General features: G+C 37.6%; 1 protein-coding gene across 1 annotated transcript in view; it reads right to left on the bottom strand.

The window, feature by feature from the left end:
• Positions 1 to 21936, bottom strand: part of LOC115213226 (contactin-like) — a 252773-nt gene extending 230837 nt beyond the window's left edge. The window contains exon 1 of the mRNA XM_029782161.2: positions 21829 to 21936. The gene's annotated coding sequence lies outside the window, so the exon portion shown is untranslated. The remainder of the gene's footprint in view (positions 1 to 21828) is intronic.
• Between the last annotated feature and the right edge of the window lie 344 nt (positions 21937 to 22280).

The raw sequence follows: 22280 nt of genomic DNA, 5'->3' as shown, positions 1-22280 counted from the left end.
ATTTGCTCGACTGAAGGCGGTGCTCCAGCATGGCCATAGTCAAATGACTGAAACAAGTAAAAGAGAGTAAAAAAAGTAAAATAAGTTGTTTTTTTTTTCTTTTTATTAAACATAACTAGTCTGGAAGCTTTTTGATACAACTTCGTATGCTTCCTATTGGCCAAATCTTAGTTAACTCAGGTTGAAATAAATATTTAGTTTTAATGTGACATAAAGAGGAAGCAAATAAGTAAATTTGAAATGGCTGTTTGCCGTGACACTTCAACCTTTACTTTTTTTTATTAAAAAATTGCTATCGGAAGCAAAGGTTTCGAGTTTAAAATTAAGAACTAGAAAAAGCTAGGGTTAATATTGTGCTTTTAGCAGAATCGTTTGAACATCAGTAAAAATTACTTACGGCGTTTGTTCCGGATCTTTACGTTGTGAATGCAAATACCACTGTTGGCAACTTACCCTTTCATTCTTTGCGGTCGATAAGATAATGCATCAGAAAAGTACATATTCTCAAAATATGGTCGGGTTTCTGACCAGATAAGAGAACATCATCATCATCATCATCATCATTATTATTATTATTATTCAGTAGTTTTATTTTTATAGCGTGCTTTCACTTCACTACCGAGCGCAGCTCTGTGTGCCTTGGGTACGTGCTGTGATTTGTTGTGATGCTCTGATGGTTACTATATTGAAAGTGTTCTGCGTAGGATGTGTGCAGAGCCTATTATTATTATTATTATTATTATTCAGTAGTTTTATTTTTATAGTGTGCTTTCACTTCACTACCGAGCGCAGCTCTGTGTGCCTTGGGTATGTGCTGTGATTTGTTGTGATGCTCTGATGGTTGTTGTATGGAAAGTGTTCTGCGTAGGATGTGTGCAGTCCCTAGTAGTGCAATTTTCTGTATGTTATATGTGTTTGTAAGTCCTGGTGTTTTTGTTATGTATTTGTCTGAATATTTTTTTTATCATGCCTAATGCACCTACTATGATAAGAATTGTTTCTGTTTTCAGATTCCACATTCTAGTTACCTCTATTTCCAGGTCTTTGTATTTTGAGATTTTCTCCATTTTTTTAGAGACACGTTGTTATTATTATTATTATTATTATTATTGTTACTTTTTTTTTTCTTCTTTCAAATTTGCTTCCATTTCTTGCCGAGTGTCTTCCCGACTCCTAGGGCAAAGAAACTCATAGTATACTTTGGTAGGCCATTAAACCAAACTCAGTAGTTCGTTCATTTTTTTTTTTTTTTTTAAAGTTAAATTAAAATACATGAGCAGCAACAGTTCTCACATCGACAATGCTCTTCCCAATACGTGCGATGTACCAGTTAAGACAATCTTTTGCACTTCTTGCAGGGATGGTAAGCCAGGGATCATTCTCATATAATTTTCGGTTCCCTTGTTGATCATTCCTAGTGCTCCTACGATCACTGGTATTGTAACCGCCTTGAGATGCCACATTTTCTCAATTTCAATGAGTAGGTCTTTATATTTTCTGAGCTTGTCAAACTCTTTCGCTGAGATATTATGATCACAGGGGATGCTCATGTCGATCAATAAGCAAACTTTATTGTTTTGGTCTTTCACAACAATATCTGGTTTATTGGCCTTGATGGTTCGGTCTGTATGTACTGGAAAGTCCCACAGAATGGTTACATTTTCTCCTTCAGTTACAGCCTCAGGGTGGTGATTATACCACTTGTCGGCAGTTTTGATATTGTAATGCCGACTTATTAGCCAGTGTAGATATTGGCCAACTCTGTCATGTCTTAATTTATACTCCACTGGTGCTAAGACTTTACATCCAGAATCGGCATTTTGGGTCTGCTCCATTTTTCATCACATTGGCCTGGTAGTTCCGGGTTAATAGGCTTTGATCTTGAGCAGCCAGGATGAAACCTTCGCTCTCTGCTTTTAGCCCTGAGCTCCGTAGCCACTGATGGGTTTGCTTCTGGTCAACATCAGCTTGTTTGCTGCGGGTCACATATTTGCCGTGCAGAGGTTTCTCCTCCCACCTATCAGCCAATTGCTCGTGCGCTTTTTTCATTGCCATCATTTTCACCTTCTTTGCAACAATAGTTGCCGTACTTCCCTCGGGTTGTTCAGTTTGGGTATCTTGCACGAGATCAATAGCAAATTTTTTGCTTTCCTTTATGATAGAATGAAGCTTCTTTCGTCTCTCGTGATTTTCCACGAGCTTTAGCATCCAGTCATTCGATATTTCGAGATATTTGGCCAGTCCAATTGTGGTTGTTTTGTAAGCTAGTTCAAATTGGATCAGGCCTCGATCTCCTTGGGCTCTGGGAAGGTAAAGGCGATCTACGTCTGCCTTTGGGTGGTGCATCCTATTACAACTCAGCAGCTTGCGTATTTTTCTATCTATATTCTTTACTTCACTCATATTCCAGTTCAACACATTGTAGCTATAAGTAACAACTGGAACTGCTAAGGAATTTATAGCTAACACCTTGTTACGTGCATTTAGTTCAGATTTCAGGACTGCACGAACTCTCCTATAACATTCCTTCCTGATTTTCTCTTTCATGCTTGCATGCTGAATACCAGAGCCTTCATTTATCCCTAAATATTTGTATGTTTGTTCTTGCTCAAGCTCTCTTATGACTGTGTCAACATCTAACACGACTGAATTTGTGGTCTTCACTTTCCCTTTCCGGAAAGTGGCCTTGGCACACTTCTCAAGTCCAAATTCCATCCCGATGTCATCGCTGAATGCTTTCACGGTGCGCAATAGGCCTTCAAGTTCATTATTGTCTTTACCATAAAGTTTTAAGTAATCCATATAAAATAGATGGCTTATTTTTTTATTGGCAATTTTATACCCATACCCTGTTCTGTTTAATTCACTTGTAAGGGGTATTAGGGCTATGCAGAATATTAAAGGTGAAAGTGAGTCACCTTGAAAAATTCCACAGTTGATGTTTATATTTTCTGAGGCAAGTACTCCATTAGAGTGGTATAATTGGAGATTCGTATTCCACAACGACATATTGTGCTTCAGGAAGTTTGAAATCACAGGGGAAATTTTGAAGATGTCCAGCCATCTCAAGATCCATGGATGCGGTATACTGTCGAAGGCCTTTTTGTAGTCAATCCATGCGGTGCTGAGATTTCTGCGCTTGTTGTGACAGTTCTCAAGGATCATACGATTGATTAGCAGTTGATCTTTGCATCCGTAAGAGCCTCGGCGGCACCCTTTTTGTTCAATGGGGAAAATATCGTTCTTCTCCATGAATGCATATGTTTTCTCCGCCAGGATAGATGTTAGGATTTTATACGTGGTGGATAGACAGGTTATAGGCCGATAGTTTTTTGGAAGGTTGGTTTCGTTATTCTTTGGGAGTAGGTAAGTAATGCCACTTGCTAACCATTCAGGTGTTTTCTTTGGGTCTCTCATAATTCCATTGAGCAGCTGAACTAGCTTACCGTGTGCGCATGGGAGCGATGCGAGCCAGAAATTCGGCACCCTATCTTTACCGGGGGATTTCCAATTATGGGCCTTCGTGAGTGCCTTTCTTAGGTCTGCTATTGTGATGTCTTCCCATGCTTGTTGTTGTAAATTTTGGTAGGATCCTTCAGTTTGTATAATCCAGTCTGCATTTATGTTGTACGTCTTCTTGTCACTCCAAATCCTTTTCCAAAAGTTTTGAACTTCTTCCATGGGAGGGGGGTCTTTAACGGTTACTTTCTCCTTCCCTATTTCTCTGTAGAATTTTTTGGCATTGGATGTGAACAGCTTATTTTGCTTGTAAAACTTGTTTCTCTTCTCAAATCTTCGTATTCTTTGAGCTTTTGCTCGGACTTTTTGTTTCAGCGTTTCTTTTATTGATATCAGTTCTTCTCTTGGTGAGGATCCAAATTTTCTCTTCATCTTTCTTCCTGTTCTGGATCTTACATCATTTCCACATATTAGTTCATTTAATATTGATATTTCCCCTCTCATAAATTCAATCTCTTTTTCAATTTTACTTCTCCAGGTTTGATTTCTTCCCAGGTTTTGTTTTCTTTGTTTTTTCGGGGGCATACAGCTGGTTTCAATTGCCCTAGCAGAAGCGTAAATGATTTCATTTAACTCAGTAAAATCAGGTTTTAATTCTCGTATTATTTCATTTGTTACATAGTTGCCAATTTGGATTTGTTTTTTATTTTGGTTTGTATTTGAGAGTTTATGAAGTGGTTCTTTATCATTCATACTTGTATGTCTTACAACTTCAAGCGTATTCAGGATTTTCTGCCTCATTTCTGCCATAGACTCTCTGTGTTCTTCAGCAAATGCAAGATCTTCAGTTACTGTTGTTTTTTCGTTTTCCTGGCTATCTTTAACAGGTACAATAGAATTTCTTGTATCTTCAGGCCTTTGCGTACTTTGGTCAGATAGCAGTCTTTCAATTAAGCCTCGTGGCGGGCTATACTGTTCATCTGATTCTTCATTTCCTTTGTGTCTTATATTTATGTCATTTTCCGTTGCGTGCTTGATCGCGCTTATTTCACTGTCTGTGAGTCTGTTATTTCTAAGGATATCCCTCCTCACATTTGCTAATTTGTTCTTGTCCAAATAGGGCCTACTGTCTTGATTCCATGTTCTCCATATACTGTAAGAGTTTGCGGTGTGTCTCTCTTGAGATGGCCTACCTAATGCATAGTAATAAGCGTATATTACTTCTTTATACTCTTCTCGGGTCCATTTGTTCCGCTTACATTTTTCTTTCTGTGGTGGTTGTGGTGGTGAACTTGGAGGGCTCGAGTTGGGGGATTTCCCGTTCAAGTGACCATCCATGTCCGTATTCGGAGAAGAGTTTGTGCCAGTTGATGACTTTTCGATCCCAGGCTGGCTCTTCCCTGGGGGACGCGCTTCCAGATTAACCATAGGACAAGCGATTTGGTATACTGATTTAGTTTTCCTTTTAGTTTCCAAAAACATTTTGGTGCTACGATAATGTTATCATTTTTTAGCTTTGATTGGCTCGTGGGGAGACGGCCATCATTGCCGTTACAATTATAATCGTACCATTATAGCAGCCGTAGTCGACTTATTATTGTTATTATCATCACCATTACCATCACTATCATCATTATCACCACCATTACCATCATCATTATCATCATCACCATCACCATCACCACCATCATCATCAATGATATTGTTTTATGTGTAGTCACAGCAGTATCTTATTATTGTTATTTTTGTTTTTTTATCATTATCACCATCACAGTAGTGTCTGTCTGTCTCGTTGGCTGGCTTGGTGGTTGGCTAGCTGACTGTCTTCAACACCAGAGTTCTTGCCTGTCAAATAATACTTTCTGTATGTTATGTGTTTGTTATTATCATCACCATTACCATCACTATCATCATTATCACCACCATTACCATCATCATTATCATCATCACCATCACCATCACCACCATCATCATCATTATTATTATTATTATTATTATTATTATTATTATTATTATCATCATTATTATTATTATTATTATTATCATCATTATTATCATTATTATTATCATCATTATTATTATTATTATTATTATTATTATTATTATTATTATTATTATTATTATTATTATTATTATCATCATCATCATTATTATCATTATTATTATCATATTATTATCGTTATTATTATAATTATTATTATTATTATTATTATTATTATTATTATTATTATTATTATTATTATTATTATCATTATTATTATATGAAAACTCACAGCTTATTCTGCGGGGTATGATGGAAATTGTCAGCAGACTTAGGTGACACTTATTTACTGGCCGTGCTTCAAGAACCCTGCGAAGAATTCTAGTTAGGCGATCGCACTGGCTCATTGCATCCCACAGGATTTTGCAATTCTCATTTTCGGTGATTCTTGCTGGGGTTTATTTATACTACGCCTTTGCTCTTTGTAGGCTGTGATTTCCATAGAGATCCCAATGGATTATTCTTGTCACATTGTCATGGCGTCGTTTTGTATTCGCGTAGTGGAACATATGCGCTACAAAGTCCGAGAAAACACCCTTATGATCATATGGCTCGGAAAGGGCCTTTGGCCTGTTTCGGTTATTTTTATTATTTGGGGTGGACGTACATCGAGTCGACTTCCAAGGGTTTGTTAAATTTTGTTGGAAACAATTTGCCTAATATTGTGATTTTTTTAATAAAACTTTGAATAAGGAGCCCTAACTTGTGAAGAGGGGAACTATAAAATTGTGCCCTAAAATCACAATTCTGAATAAGTTTATTTGTTGTTTTTTTTTCCTTTTGTCTCTAATGGGATTATGAAGTCATAATGCCTACAATCACATTCAGCGACGAAGTAGCAGGAAGAATTGCTTACAACACAACCAACTTCATTAGAAAACATTACAATCTCCTGTCCATCCCTTCTAATACAACAACCGCCCAGTTATAAAAGACACTGTGTGCTCAAGAACAACAATAAAAGTAATGTTAACGACAACGAAGGCAATAGTAAGGGTGACATTTTTAATAATGTGAACACCAACATAAATAGCAACGACTATCTATCTATCTATCTATCTATCTATCCGCTCAGTCGAAATCGACTCTCGGTTACTCGATGGGTCAGTGTCCTCCAGTCAGTTCTATCCTGGGCCGCTTCTTTCAGACTGGCTATGTCCATTCCGGTATCACTCTTGATGGTGTCAAGCCAGCGGGTTCTTGATCGGCCTCTTCCTCTCTTGCAATAGTAACAGCAGTGATAACAGCAACAACAACAGCAGCATAATGTACAGAGAAAGTAACAACAGCAGCATAATGTACAGAGAAAGTAACAACAGCAACAACAAAGCAATGATAACAGCAATGACACGACAAAATAACTGGTGGGGGCGATTCTATCGGCAGGCAATCTTTTACGAGCATGGGATAAAAATCAACAAAATACTTCTTGCTCCCCTTAAATGATAATCGAGGCAAGCCTGATGCAAACAGGATATGTGAATGTGAATGAGAGGAACACCTGGCGCTCGTCAATGATGGTCTTGGTGATGCGCAGGCATGAGCCATTGCAAACAGGTCTGTCCATGAAAACCTGCAACTTTCAAGATATGTTATAGACTAGGTAAGCAATAAGCATACGCAGGGTGCTGATCAGCTTAGGTCAATCAAAATCTTTCGTGGCGGCTAGTTTCGGTACCGTCTTTGATTGGTGGTCAAAGTAAATGACCACCAATCAGAACGGTTCAATATAATGCGTTTGGTTCAACAAAAGTATCCGCCCTTTCATTCTCTCTCTTTCTCTCTCTCCCTCCCTCTCTCCTTCGCTACCTACTGATTCTAGACCACTACAGAAATCAAAGGTCTTTTAGGGGCATCCAGCGGGAACTAGGATGTGGAGGATCTGTATTTTCATATGTTGACGACTTTTCCATAATAGCATCGAACATCAAACAGATTGAAGTGATTGGCACTGCTCCATGTGAGTACGAGATATTGACAGCAGCAAAAATTAACTTAGAAAAGTCGCTGGACCTGCAGCTCAGAACCTGGAAAGGCTGTTCTATGACATTCAACAGCGTCGTGGGGCACTGGACGGAGGGCCAGAAATGGGTCAATATGAGGGTCAGGCGGAGTTGGCAAACACCGACATTGAACTGTCGTCAACTTCCACCTGGTCGCCGTGCCTTGCACTGCTTTGTGGTTGACCAGAGTGGACTGCTTGCTCTTCCGCTTACCACGGAGCGGATATGTTTCGCTGTTCAGATGGTTCATTTGCTGTCAATATCCACTACGTGGAGGACTGAACACACCGTGGCTAATAATGCACAGACATGTGCTTACAACCTTCTGCTAGTCGAGATCTCCACCATGACTTTCTATAGACGAATAGTAGGAAGCATGACAACTTCCTCGAGGGAACTGGGTGGGGTCGTTGTAAATTAACTGGATATGGTCCTTACCGGGGGACTTTCGGGCTGGAGCCCATGGATAATTTCCAGAAACCTGTGACCTGGCAGTGCTACCAGAATGAATTGCCGGTCAGCATAAATTCTACTGGTATGGTAGTGCCCGGAATTCGCTCAGAGCGAGGAAGCAATCCTTCGTGCGCTCCTACGCCACTCGAGCATTGATGACTTGTGGAGTTATGTTGTCCAGCTGATATCACATATACGACGAATCCGGTTCTCAGCTGACTCCATCGCGAAGATCGCCCAGTTGCCTTCTGGATTTTCTTCAGCTTCGTGGCTCTGGCGAAAGATGTATTTTGAGGTGAGACACTTTCCTTTTCGGGAAAGCTTTTATTTATTTCGTCTAACGTTTCACCTGGATTGAAAGGTGAGGGCCCGAATGAATGAATGAATGAACGTAGTTTAAGCATTCTCCTGTAGGTTAAAAGGTGCGGAAATTGAGGACTACTTGCCATATCACTTCTGGAGATCAGAGTATCAGGAAATCTGTAAGGTTCTTTTGTAAACCCATGAGTCGTGTTTCCCTCCTATTAAGGGATTTTGTTGTAATATTTTCTCTCTCAAATGTTATTACTTTTATTGTTTACGCGTGTTCCCACGGTCTTCGTCTTTGTATTGCCCTAAATATTTTTTCTGTCCTTATGGCCAATAAAGACTTTCAATTATTATCATTACTGAGGCGGCGATTTGGCAGAATCATTAGCGCATCGGACAAAAAACTTAGAGTGATTTCTTCCATCTAGTTCCGTTCTGAGTTCAAATACCACCGAGGACAATTTTGCCATTCGTCCTTTCGGAATCTATAATATCAAGTACTGAGCTCAATGTGATCAACTAGCCTGCTCCCTTTAAATTTGCTGGCCTTATCTAAATGAAAACACTATTTTGTAAAAAAAATTAAATGTTTGGTCATCTTTACTAAATATTTTTGCTTAATTATATGTTCTTTCGCCTGAATATTTTTTATTTACTTTGGTATTTGGTTGAAAAGTGTGTACAAAGTTCTTATTAATATTTGCCGTTAATTAGGTAGTGAAAGCTATATATCTGTTTACGATGTTTCCTTTTGTGAATAGTTGTCATCATACAAAAAAGTTTTATTCCTTTGGTGATAACAGAATTATCAAAATGAAGAAAGAGGAGAAAATTAATAATTATAATTTAGATAGTTCATTCAAATCGCGAAATCTCGGAAGTAATCAGAAATAAAATCGAATTTTAAAGAAAGGAAATATAGAGAAAAATAAACAAATCATAAAACTAGCTTTTGGTGACGGAAGAAGACTTTCACTTTCTAAGAGAACAATTTCTCAGGCACAGAAGGTCCCCGAAAAACTCTGTAAACTACTCTAGTTGATTTAGAAAAAAATCATTAATAGAGTATAAGAATAAACAAGTTTTTAATAGGGGTAAAGGATGAGATCTGAATTTCTTTCGAAATCTTTACACACGAATCAATATTGTTCGTGCTCTCAGATAGCTATCATAAATTAAAATATAATTCAGAAAGGATTCTGTTTTTCCTATTTTTTCTAAGTACCTAGAAGATATAGTGGTTTGGTCAGTTCTGATCGACCAAGCTAATGGTCAAAGGCAATCTTGCCATAACTATCTATTTCATCTCAGAAAAAGTTTACTGAGGTTATGTTATATATGTCTGTTTTTTTTCTTTTTGGCAAAGACAATGGGGTTTCGATGCACTTTTAGTACGTCAAACGAGCACAAATATACTCCCTTATTAGCTGGTAGCGGTTGTGATATAACGGTTTGTTGTTTCACGGGTGAAGTTTTCGAATCATTAATTCTCTGCCATGAAAATGTCAGTGAATGATATGAAAAGAAGATGAATCAACAAAACAGCCTTAACGTGGTCGTTCGACTTATTTAGAAACAGTACTCATGTCTCCCCCGCCGTCTTAAAGAGGAAATAAGACATTGGATAATATTTTGTTAAATACATTTTACCTGAAGAAAAAGAGGGACAAAGTAGTCACAATTGGGCCGCTTACTCAGCTGAGTAGACTGGGACAACGTGAAAAGAACAAAAACCATTGAACAGAAACAGATACTAATATAACTGCTGGAAAATTACTTTAGTAAGAACACTAGCAGGTCAAACATTCAAAATTCGAATCGCATATTTTCCCCATCACATGAAAAATGTTTGCTTCCCATTTAGAGATTATCTTCAGATAGAAAATATTTTCATGGAATCTAACAATTTAACTACCACAATATAATCATAAATAGAAACTTCGCGCGGAAAATGAAAAAATTTTCTTAATTTGTTGTAGAAATTTATTAAGTACGTAGGCGCAGGCGTGGTTGTGTGGTAAGAATCTTCCTTCCAAAACCCCATGGTTCCGGTTTCAGTCCCACTAAGTGGCAACTTGGATAAATGTTTTCTGCTATAGTCTCGAGCCGATCAAAGCATTGTGGATGGATTTGGTAGACGGAAACTGAAAGAAGACCGCGGTATATATATATGTGTGTGTGTGTGTGTGTGTGTGTTGTGTCTGTATTTGTCCCCTCAACACCGCTTGAAAACCGGTGTTGATGTATTTACGTCCTCGTAACTTAGTGGTCCAGCAAAAAAGTCCGATATAATAAGTACTAGGCTTTAAAAAACTTGGTACTGGAGCCGATTTGTTTGATTTTTTAAAAAATCCTCCAAGGCGGTGCCCCAGCATAGCCGCAATATGACTGAAACAAGTAAAAGATAAAAGATAGATAATTAAGTATCTTTCGAGAATTTATGACTTGGCAATATGTATAAACATCTGCTACGCAGACTGGAATAGACATGATAATTATTCAAATAAGTAAAATCTTCAAATAAATATATGCTTATATTATATATATAATTATAATTAATATAATTATATATATAATATAAGCATATATTTATCTGCGTAGCAGATGTTTATACATATTGCCAAGTCATAAATTCTCGAAAGATACTTAATTATCTATCTTTTATCTTTTACTTGTTTCAGTCATATTGCGGCTACATATATATATAATATATATATATATATATATATATATATATATATATTTTGGTAAAATAGAAAGATGAATAATCTTGTTGCAGATTAATCAAAAGTTTAACCGATACCTTGGTAGCAAAAATCACGGCAGAAGAAAGCACGGTTGGAGATAAAACATTTTGGCGTTGCAGCCGTGGGTTGGTGCGGATAATTGAATTTTAGTATTATTAGTGAATTGAAGAAATGGAGTTGAACGAAGATTGAACAGAATTCCTTTTATTGCATTCTACACATGTTTCAAAAGCCACAATTTTCCAAATTCTGATTAAATAAGGATCCCATATTGTGGCTTTCTCTTCAGGAAAAAAATATGAATTCCGTTGGCAGAACAAAACAGAACAGAGGCGCAGCAAAGCAAATTGAACGAGGCGGCTCTTTAAGAGCCCATGGGTGAACTGATTATCAATGTACGTTGAAGTCGGGTGGTGGGTGCGTTGAAGATTTTTACAGGTCAGGCGGCGGTCAAATCCAGTAGGTGAGAGCAAGGGGTGTGGAGATGTTCTGTGTGACCAAAACTAAGATTCTGAATATTTTAAAGAATACTGGATGTATTTTTGGGGGGCGAGACAAAAAATACCTAGAAGCATGTATGTGTGTACTGGCCTATGTGTGCGCGGCCGTATGTTGGTAAAAGGCGCTACTCAATGGTCACTGCTGAAAAATTCGTCAGGCGGCAGAAAATATTTTTTGTGTACGTGTGTTCGTCTAGGCCTGCTTGTCAAAAAATTAACGTCGTCAAAGAATCCTAAAGGTATATAAAATTCCAGCTTTTGCTTCCAACAACAAAACATCATTCGCCTAATGGGAGTAATTTCCCCTTGCTAGGGTTATTCATATATTTCTTAAAAAGCTTTTTCAAAAAATTATTTCCAAGGATTATTTTCATTTTAGTGGTGTGACAGGTTGCTAATTGTCTAAGGTATCATTTATAAGCAAGATAAGTATAACGCCGCCAATGGGGACATCGAAAAGCCGACTGTAAAAGTCCGTTTACCAACCGGTCTCTGGCGAACAATATGTGGAAAAGCTCAGAGACACAAAGATTGCACTTCCTTCTGCCCCTATCGAATGGGAGGGCCACCGACAAAATCGACCATTCCAGCCTGAAACCTGAGTTCGCGTTCTTCAAAGCCCATATAAGCTTGCTAAGTCCCGTGGCTTGGTATTTATTCACGTCGCGAAAAGTTGCGAAATGGTTGGAAATTCGCAAGGCCAATTTTGACGATGAGGCCCCGACATACGAGTAGACATCTGAGTCCGTGTAAACCTTACATTGGTAAATGGCATTTCTGATCTTGGAGTTACTCGACAAGAACCTTATTCTATTGGGATTAGCTTCTGAAATTAGAACTGCGTTACTGTTACTATATTGATTGCGAGAACTGCGGCCGCTTACAACTTTATATTCCTTCAAATCACTATTAATTAACGGGCTAACCTCTGAGCCTTCACTATCACTGAGAGCGCTGTAATTGCTAGTATCGGTGGGCCTGCTATTGCCGGAAACGATGCTGGAGTTGCTATTAGGACTCTCTACATTAATGACCCTAGCTGCGCTCACCTCACTATTGCCATTACTAACGTTAATGACATCACCATTTCTTCTATCGCTACTTCTAGTATTTAATCCCTGGTTGGTACTGAGATTATCAGTCACTGTACTGGCTCTCTTATCGTTATTACTAGTATTATTATTCCTACTGAGCGTTAAACTGGGAGCGGACGGAGCTGCGCCTCCGGACAAAGGTGGTAGGGTCTTAATAAGCAGCCTATTATTATGGGAGGCGATTATCTGGGAAAGGTTTTTTGTGTTGGAGAAAGCTATCCTAACTTTATGCGAATTAACCGTGGAGTAATATTTGGAATTTCTGGGGAAGTTACTGGCGATGGCTTGTCGAAACAAGAGGGGAAGGTTAGTTCTAATCTGCTTACCAAAGGGAATTACAAACCATATATACTTATTCCTATTTATGTGATGGGTCGGGAAGCCAGCTCTAACATTATGGTGGGTGATTATAGGATGAATAACGGGTTTTGGTTTAGTGTGAACTCCCCCGGCCCGATAATTATCTTTGTTCCCTAAATTAAATCTAGAAGTACCTGCTCTAACACTCCCCGCGCTCCCGTCACTACTTAAATTATTTATGTTATTATAGACGGCCCTATCCTGATGACCGAATGGTGGCATCGGAAGGGTTGGATCAATATATACTCCCTTCTGCCTATAGCCGGCTTTGGATAGTGCGGCGTTATAAAATTCCGCTTTCTGCATAAAAATGTCGGCACTAGCGGACAAGTTAGACAATCTTAGAGAGATGTTTTTAACCAAATTGTCTGTTACGGTTTTGGCATGATTGGAGAAGACACTGACATACTTCAAATTAGTGGAAGGCTTATGGTAAGGGCAGTATGAATCGCTATGGAGGTTTAGTGTAACGTCTAGGAAATTAGCCTTGGTGAGTTCATTATCAAAAACTATATTCATGCCCATTCTATTAAAGAACCTAGCTAACCTATTCTTAGTTTTCTGTACGATTCTGTTCGTGGTGTTTTGCAGGTAAAACAGACAATCGTCCCGATACAGGCCGCCCGCGATATCCGGGAATTGGTCGGACAATTCGTAGAGAATATAGATTCCGACCAAATCGGCTATCTGCGCACTATCCGAACAACCCATAGGCACATCGAATTCATTTGGAGTATCTTTACGAATCCACAACTTATTTTCAAACCTTATAAATGATTTTCTGGCAACTAAAATAATATCAATTTCTTCTCTAGTGAGGCCTGCCTTGTTGTGAGTATGCCAAAGGGCCTTATTTAGTACACTAGGGTTAATCGAGGGGTAGAAGCTGGCGATATCAAACTGAATAAACCTAGTACGGTTCTTATTTGGGATGGAAGAGAACCACTTCACTACCTGCGAGGAGTTAGCCCAGAGGCTAAGCTTCAGCTTATTTACTAAGCTAGGGATATATTTATCTAAAATGTACTTACTGATGGTCCCGATATCAGAACTGGCAGGGCATATGAGTCTTAACGCTGGGTTGGTGTAGAAATTCGGTTTATGGTCCTTCTCTATAAATCTAGGTTGCTTAGGGCTAAGCGGCTGCGTTCTCATTTGAATTCCGTATTTACACATTATTTCCTTAATCTCCAAGTTTACTTTCCTCAATGTACTCCAATTAGTTGTTCTATAATTCTTCTTAATCTCTTTTCCGAGTAAATCTAGGTACTGTTTAATGGGTAACTTGTATGTGTTCCTGGTCATGTCGGACTGGACCAGGACTCCGTCCGATCTATTAATATCCTTGGTAACTTTATCTAGGTATCTGAGGTGATCATTTCTCCTGGGTGACTTCCTGAACTTAATCTTCCTTACGATGTCCCACAAGTCGTCCTCAAACTTCTTCAGTCTTGGGTTAGGTGGTGGTGTATCCATTGATTTAAAAAGCCCACAATATTCGGACGATGCTGCTGCCCGGTTCGATTTTAGATCTTCGTTCTCGTGGAAGAAAACAAGCCATCTAATCCGGTTTATGAAAGCGTTAGTTTTACAAACCAATTCCTTAAGGAAGGCGTCCTTCGGTGGTATAGGAATATCCTTATTTAATCAGAATTTGGAAAATTGTGGCAATAAAAGGAATTCTGTTCAATCTTCGTTCAACTCCATTTCTTCAATTCACTAATAATACTATATATATATATATATATATATATATATATATATACAGCGGATTTCTTTCAGTTTCCGTCTACCAAATCCAATCACAAAGCTTTGGTCGGCCTGAAGCTAGAAGCCACTAATAAAAGACACTTGCCTAAGCTGCCACGCAGTGGCACTGAACCCGGAACCATGTGGTTGGGAAGCAAGCTTGTTACCACACAGACACGCCTGCTCCTATGTATACATATATAGTAACCTTTATGCTGAAGTATTGGAGATTTTAGGTATAATTATACTAATGTGTCATCTGTTCTAATTCAATTAAATTCTATGTCTGTGAAGCTCAGGATGGCTCTACATTTTAAATTGATGTAATGATTGCATTGTTCAATTAAATGGAGTTGCATGATACGATCGTACTGCATTACCTCTGGATATCCTTGTTGCTTATTATATATATATAATATATATATATATATAATATATATATATATTATATATATATATATATATATATATATATATATATATACATGCATATATGCATATCCATTAAGTCAACGAAAATTGGATTCAGGTAAGGCGTGTCTGTGAGGCAAAGAACATTGCTTAACTACTATGCGATTTCGGGTTCAAACCCACAGTATATCATCTAGGATAAGAATCTTCTACTAAAACCAGATGGGCTAATGCATTATGGGTAGAACTCTAGGAGATGGAAAACCAGCAGGGATAGTTAACCTTTCCCGTCCTTGAATGGTAGATCTAATCCGTTGCCCAGTTTAATTCTAGCTCGTGGCAATAGTGATTTTAATGGAGTATTCTTTATTGTATGCGTTCAAATCAAATATTTGGTTTGATGACAATTTGTTCCATTACACACACACTCAATGATTTTCGAGTTCTTTTAAGTAACACATTTTAAAACACTTGTCTTTTCTCTTCTCCAGCCGACAATAAACTTCTTCGTAAGATAAATAAGATAAATAAAAATAACAAACATTTGATGCTTACCTATACTCATAAAATATTCACGAATTTACTGAAGAACATCTAACATGATAATTAAACTGCCTGTCTACAAATAAATTACTATATTATCATAGCTTGAGATTCATAGTTTGAGATTCGTGTGTGTGTATGTGTGTGTGTGTGTGTGTGTGTGTGTGTGTGTGTGTCTGTCTGTCTGTCTGTGTGTGTGTGTGTGTGTGTGTGGTGTGTGTGTGTGTGTGTGCGTGTGTGAAGTTAAATAAGTGACACAAAAGACTAGAGATTCGAGCATAACACTGAGTTTTTTATATGGTGGGAAATGAACGAAACACTCGGATCTTCTGTCACTTGTGTAACACTAAAGAGGAATAAAAAAAATTAATATACTCTTACTATTCAGCTCTATTTCACCTGTATGTTCCTTCAAACTTTTGTTTTCTCTCAGTTTCTCCCACTTTTTCCCTCACTCTCAGCTTTTCTGTCTTGTGAATATGTTTATGTATATATGCATATGAATGTGTGTGTGTATATATATTTATATATATATATAATATATATATATATATAATATATATATATATATATATATATATATATATATATAAATCCTTAAATCTTTAAAAATGTTTCATCCCGAAAGCTGCGGCCATGCTGGGGCACGACCGTTGAATGAGCTACACTAGTATGTGAAACCACCTCTGATACGTGGCACTTGGTCAACAAGGGAGTTCGGCGCCGCTGCTCGCATTTGTGTTTCCTGCCGAGGGGTAGGTTCATCTGGAACCCCTGACAAGAAGAGATCCAGTCTAGTTTTAAAGAAACCCAAATCCACACCATGCATGTCTCTCAGGCATTTAGGAAGGATATTGAAGAGCTGTGGTCCCCTGGAACCCAAGCTGTTGCAGTATCTGGTCCTGTATTTTGATGGTGATGTTGGGATCTTTGGCACCATGCAGTGGCGCACCATTCTGCTGTTGGGGTAACTTTCAATGCCATATATATATATATATATGTGTGTGTGTGTGTGTGTGTGTGTGGTGTGTGTGTGTGCAAACGGACACACGCATATTCATAAATAAATATATATGCTTTTTTATGTTTATGTTTATGTGTCTCTAAGACGCCATGGCGGGATGAAGATTGATGCAAGCCAGGTATGTGCATGTGTGTGTGTGTGTGTGTCTGTGTTTGTCCTCCCACCACCGCTTAACAATTAGTGGTGGTGTGTTTGCGTCCCTGTAACTTAGCGATTCAGCTAAAGAGACAGCCAGAATAAGTGTGAGGCTTTAAAAGAACGTAAGCGCTGGGGTTAGTTCATTCGACAAAAACGTCAAAGCTGTGCACCAGCATGACCGCTGTCTAATGGCTGAAACAAGTAAAAGAATAAAGTAAAAACATATACAGCACCTATATACACATCACTTCAGCAATGTAACTACACACGTACTGTTGGTGATTTTTTTTCCTTCCTTGGATTTTCCTCTTTCTACTTTCCGACGAAGAGCTATGCTCGAAACGTCAAAAACTCTCTCTTTGCATTGAGCGTCAAATTAATACATTCTTTGTTGTATGTTATTGTTATTTTCAACGTCGTTTATTCGATTTGATTATATTTATATATGTTTGTATGGACGTATATGTTAATTTTTGTTTTCATGTCAAGTTATATATAGAAGCAATTTAACATTAAACAGAAGAACAATGCATTACCTTTTAGTGGAATACTAGACTTTTACAAGAAGAGTAGTGACAGAGAATTTGAAGTTTCGGCCTGCTAGCCTTCCTCTTCGTCAACTATATATATATATATATATATATATATATATATATATATATATATGAGAGGGATTACCACTATGTGGACACACTAATGGTAGAAATAGATCCGCTATGGTCTTACTACTAAGAAATGTTCTCTAGAAAATTTAACACACACCAGAAACCTAAGCGAGCAAGACAAATGAAAAGTAACAAAAATATATATTAATCATAAACAATATTTCACTATTAGTGGTAAGACCGTAGCGGATCTACTTCTAGCATTAGGGTGTCCACTTAGTGGGAATCCCTCTCATATGTATGTAATACTATTTACTGAACCTCAGTTTTTTAATATGCTAGACCATTGGTGTTAAATTGATGTTATCAAATTAATATCCAATTTTTTCACCCTCATTTTAATTTTAAAATTTATATATATATATATATAATATATATATATATATATAATATATATATATATATATAATATATATATATATACCGGAGTAAACACATAAATGTGAAACAAGGTGGAAAAAAGAGTACTCAAATACCACATACGCAACAATAACACACACACACGCACACAACAAACACACACAAACACACACATACACAACAATAACACACACACACAACAAACACACACACGCACACACAAACACAACAATAACACACACACACAACAAACACACACACGCACACACATACACAACAAAACACACACACACACACAGGTAATCGTTCCGTAAGTCAGGGATGACATTGAAATAAACATGCGAGAAGCCTTTGAAGACAGAAAACAGAAGACAGTGATAAGGATGAATAACACGGCAGTAATTAATTGAGCTCAAAACAGAGAATACGACTGGTTAAAATTCGAAGAATTAAACTACGTAAAAGTTACAAAATACATTTTTCTCAAAAAAACTAATTGAAATTAATGTTTTCTTTTGACACATTCTACCAGTATACGAAGTTTCAAATTATTTAGTTAAGTAGAAAATTCTGTCCATCTTTTAGAAAAGATCCCATTTTTGTTTTATTTAATATGGCTATAAAAGTTGAATTTGCTTTTATGTATTTATAAACAAGTGTAATTTATAGAAATTTAAACAAGAATAAACACCTCAAATTAATTTTATTTATGACTGAAATTTTCGTTTCTTATAACTGTCTGTATATGTGTACGTGTGTTATCTTTGAAGCAAAATAGTCTCTGGATTAGCGTAAACAATATTTGTAGTACTTACTTATGACTATGTTTTAATTTCAATTCAATTTAATGAAATGTAACTTTATACAAAGTGATGTCGTCATTTGCCAATGTCAGATGTCTTCAGCTCTGTAGTTAATAAGGATTTCTATTCAAGGGTCAGTGTTTGTCTTTCATGTACGTTGTTTCTTTTGGCTTTGTTGTTATTGTTGGTCAGTTGTCAATAAAGTTGCTGAAACAGAACTTATGATAAAATCTAGAATCCCAAGAGGCAAGTGATAGTTCAAAGGAGAGTTCGTATTAGAATCAGATATGTTCAATTGTCGTGAAGAGTAAAAACTTTAATATTTCGCGTTCTTGGTTTTCTGTGGCAAGTGAATGTGAGAGGTTAAGAGAGAGAGGGAGGAGTGAGAGCGAGAGAGAGAGAGAGAGAGAAGGCGAAGGAGCAAGAGCGAAAGAGATAGAGAAGAGAAAGACAGAGAGAGAGGGTGGGGTTATTGTCTCTCTGGCTGCAAGCTAGAAAATATTTAATGGAATGTAGTGAAAGTAGAAGGAATGATGTGAGGAGTAGAAGAGAGGAGATCGGAAAGAAGTGGTGTGGAGTAAGGGGAGAAGTGAACGAAGACAGAGGAAGCAAATACTGGATGAAACGTGTTGGAGAGATTCTTAGCTTTCAGCAAAGTCATTGTGGAGGTTAAGTGAAAAGAAAGAGGACTAAAGGTTGGCAGAGAATGTAGGAAGCGAGGAGCAAAGTTGCATCTAGAAATTAAATCGACAGAAGAATTGTCAAATTTATTTAGTAGCAGAGGCGATATATAGAAAGGTAACGTTTTTGATTGGCACACACATATATATTGTAGTACATTAACCATGAAACAAATGTGTGGGGGAAAATGTATTGATACTTATTTCATCGACCCAGAGTTTGAACCTAGAACGTACAGACAGGCGAAATGCCCCTCCAATGAGTTTGAAATGACACTAAACCAGTGCAGTTATTGATATATACAGCAGTACTTTCCCCCACACCTCGCTAAAATATTGATTTCAAATTCTGGCACAAGGCCAGAAATTTTGGAGTGGGGTAAGTCGATTACATAGACCCCATGCCTCCAACTAGTACTTATTTTATTGACTCCGAAAACATGAAAGGCAAAGTCAACTTCGGTGGAGTTTGAACTCAAAACGTAAGGTAGGACGAAATGCTGCGAAGCATTTTGCCCCGCGTGCTAACGATTCTGCCAGTTCGCCGCCCTGATAGCATTGCAAAACACAAGTAATTTTACTCAGAGAATGAAGTAACGGACTACGATAGAGTAACAGATCCAATATTTTACATTTACGGTCATTTTTGTTCAATTCATTTGTCTCAAGATATTGGAATTTATTGATTAGATCTAATGATTGATTACATTTAAAAGATATATTTGTATACATTCACATATAAGGTAAAGAGGAGTAAATTTTGGAACACTGGTTTCTTTCAGTCGAGTTGCACATTTTGTTGAGCAGGAACAATCACACTAAATCACAGATTTCAGTTTACCAAAAATTACCCATATTGCGATTAAACTTGTCCATGTAAATATTGATTTAAAATTTTGGCACAATACCAGTAATTTCGAGGGAGTGGTTAAGTCGATTACATCGCGCCCAGTGCTTAACCCCGAAGGGATGAAAGGTAAAAGTCGACCTTGGCGAAATTTGAAGACAGAACAGAAAGACGAGGGAAATGTCAGTAAGCATATTGTCCAGCGTACTAAAGATTCTTTTCTACTCTAGGTAGAAGGCCCGAAATTTTGTGGGAGGGTGGCCAGTCAATTAGATCGACCCCAGTACACAACCGGTACTTAAGTTATCGACCCCGAAAGGATGAAAGGTAAAGTCGACCTCGCGGAATTTGAACTCAAAACATAAAGACAGACGAAATACCTATTTCTTTACTACCCAAAAGGGGCGAAACACAGAGGGGACAGACAAGGACAGACAAACGGATTAAGTCGATTATATCGACCCCAGTGCGTAACTGGTACTTATTTAATCGACCCCGAAAGGATGAAAGGCAAAGTTGAACTCGGTGGAATTTGAACTCAGAACGTAACGGCAGACGAAATATGGCTACGCATTTCGCCCGGCGTGCTAGCGTTTCTGCCAGCTCGTCGCCTTTGCCCGTGCACATATTGTTAAGGAGAAGCAAACGTAGTAACGCACATTTCAACTATGTGAAAGTTACCCGTAGTGATATCGAAATCGCTCCTGACATCTGTCTTAGCCGTGCGAGTGTCCTTGTTAAAGGAGACGAATCTCTTGGCATGTTTAATACTGTACGGCTCGCTTTGTGTGATATTTTTGTATGACTATGCATGCACATAAAGCAAATTGAGGACCACTTCGTGGTCTCTTGATCTGCTAAAAATTGCAACGAAATTACTTTCAAATGACATCATATTGTCTAAAAAGATTATCTATGTACACCTAGGAGTGTATAATCCGAAGTATACACGCATCATCACGATCAAAGCTGACTATAGAGTTAATCAAATTCAATAAAAAGAAGTCAAACACATATGCACACACACACACACACACACATGCTAACACACACACACACACCTATGCAGTTTTGCATATAATTATGTATATATACATAAATACATACATACATACATACATACATACATACACACACACACCACACACACACACATGCTAACACACACACACACACCTATGCAGTTTTGCATATAATTATGTATATATACATAAATACATACATACATACATACATACATACATACACACACACACACACACACACACACATACATACATATATATATATATATATACCTGTGCTAACTAATGCCTGGCGAGTGTATTTGGTAGATAGAAACTGTGTGATAGCCCACCGTACATATTTGTGTGTGTATATGTGTGTAGATTTATGTGTATAGCTGTGTGTGTGTGTGTGCTCCTTTTTTGTATGTGCTTGTCAGCATTTGTCCTCCAACTCTCGATAAACGATGTCAATTCGTTTACGGCCCTATAACTTAGCTTTACCCCAAAAGAGACCGATAGACTGAATTGATTCATTTGAGTAGTCGGTGCCTCAGCAAAGCCGTACTCCAATGACAAAAACAAGTAAAAGGGTGAAAAAAAACCACACACACACATTTTATATATATATCACTTACTTGCAAACTGCATCTGTTATTGTCAAATGTCTATTTAAGTTGTTCCAAATAATAGCGTGAAAATAAGAGAAATCCGTGAGAAGTTGAATTATAACTATGGTGTTTTCAATTTAGTTTCATAACTGAATACGTAGGATGAGCTAGAGAGATATAGGGGTGGTAGGAAGGTAAAAGCAAACGGTGTTGTTGTATATAACATGCTAATTCACACACACTTTTTCTTGTCTCTTACAAATACAGTAGAATGTTTTTGTGACGTTTCTTGCCTGTATGATATCTTCTGCGTAGATCATTCTAACGAGATATTAAACTGTTATCCTACTTATTCTTATCAGTATTGACTTGAAATTCAATCTATGATATTAAGATGACATACTAAAGAACTTTCTTTGTTTAGCCACCGAAATATGACAGTAAGATCAACTGCAAGAGCAGAAAAATGATAAGATACT

Source organism: Octopus sinensis, linkage group LG6 (assembly GCF_006345805.1).
Source record: "Octopus sinensis linkage group LG6, ASM634580v1, whole genome shotgun sequence".
In the NCBI taxonomy this organism is placed as follows: Eukaryota; Metazoa; Mollusca; class Cephalopoda; order Octopoda; family Octopodidae; genus Octopus; species Octopus sinensis.
This window is presented reverse-complemented; position numbering and strand designations above follow the sequence as displayed.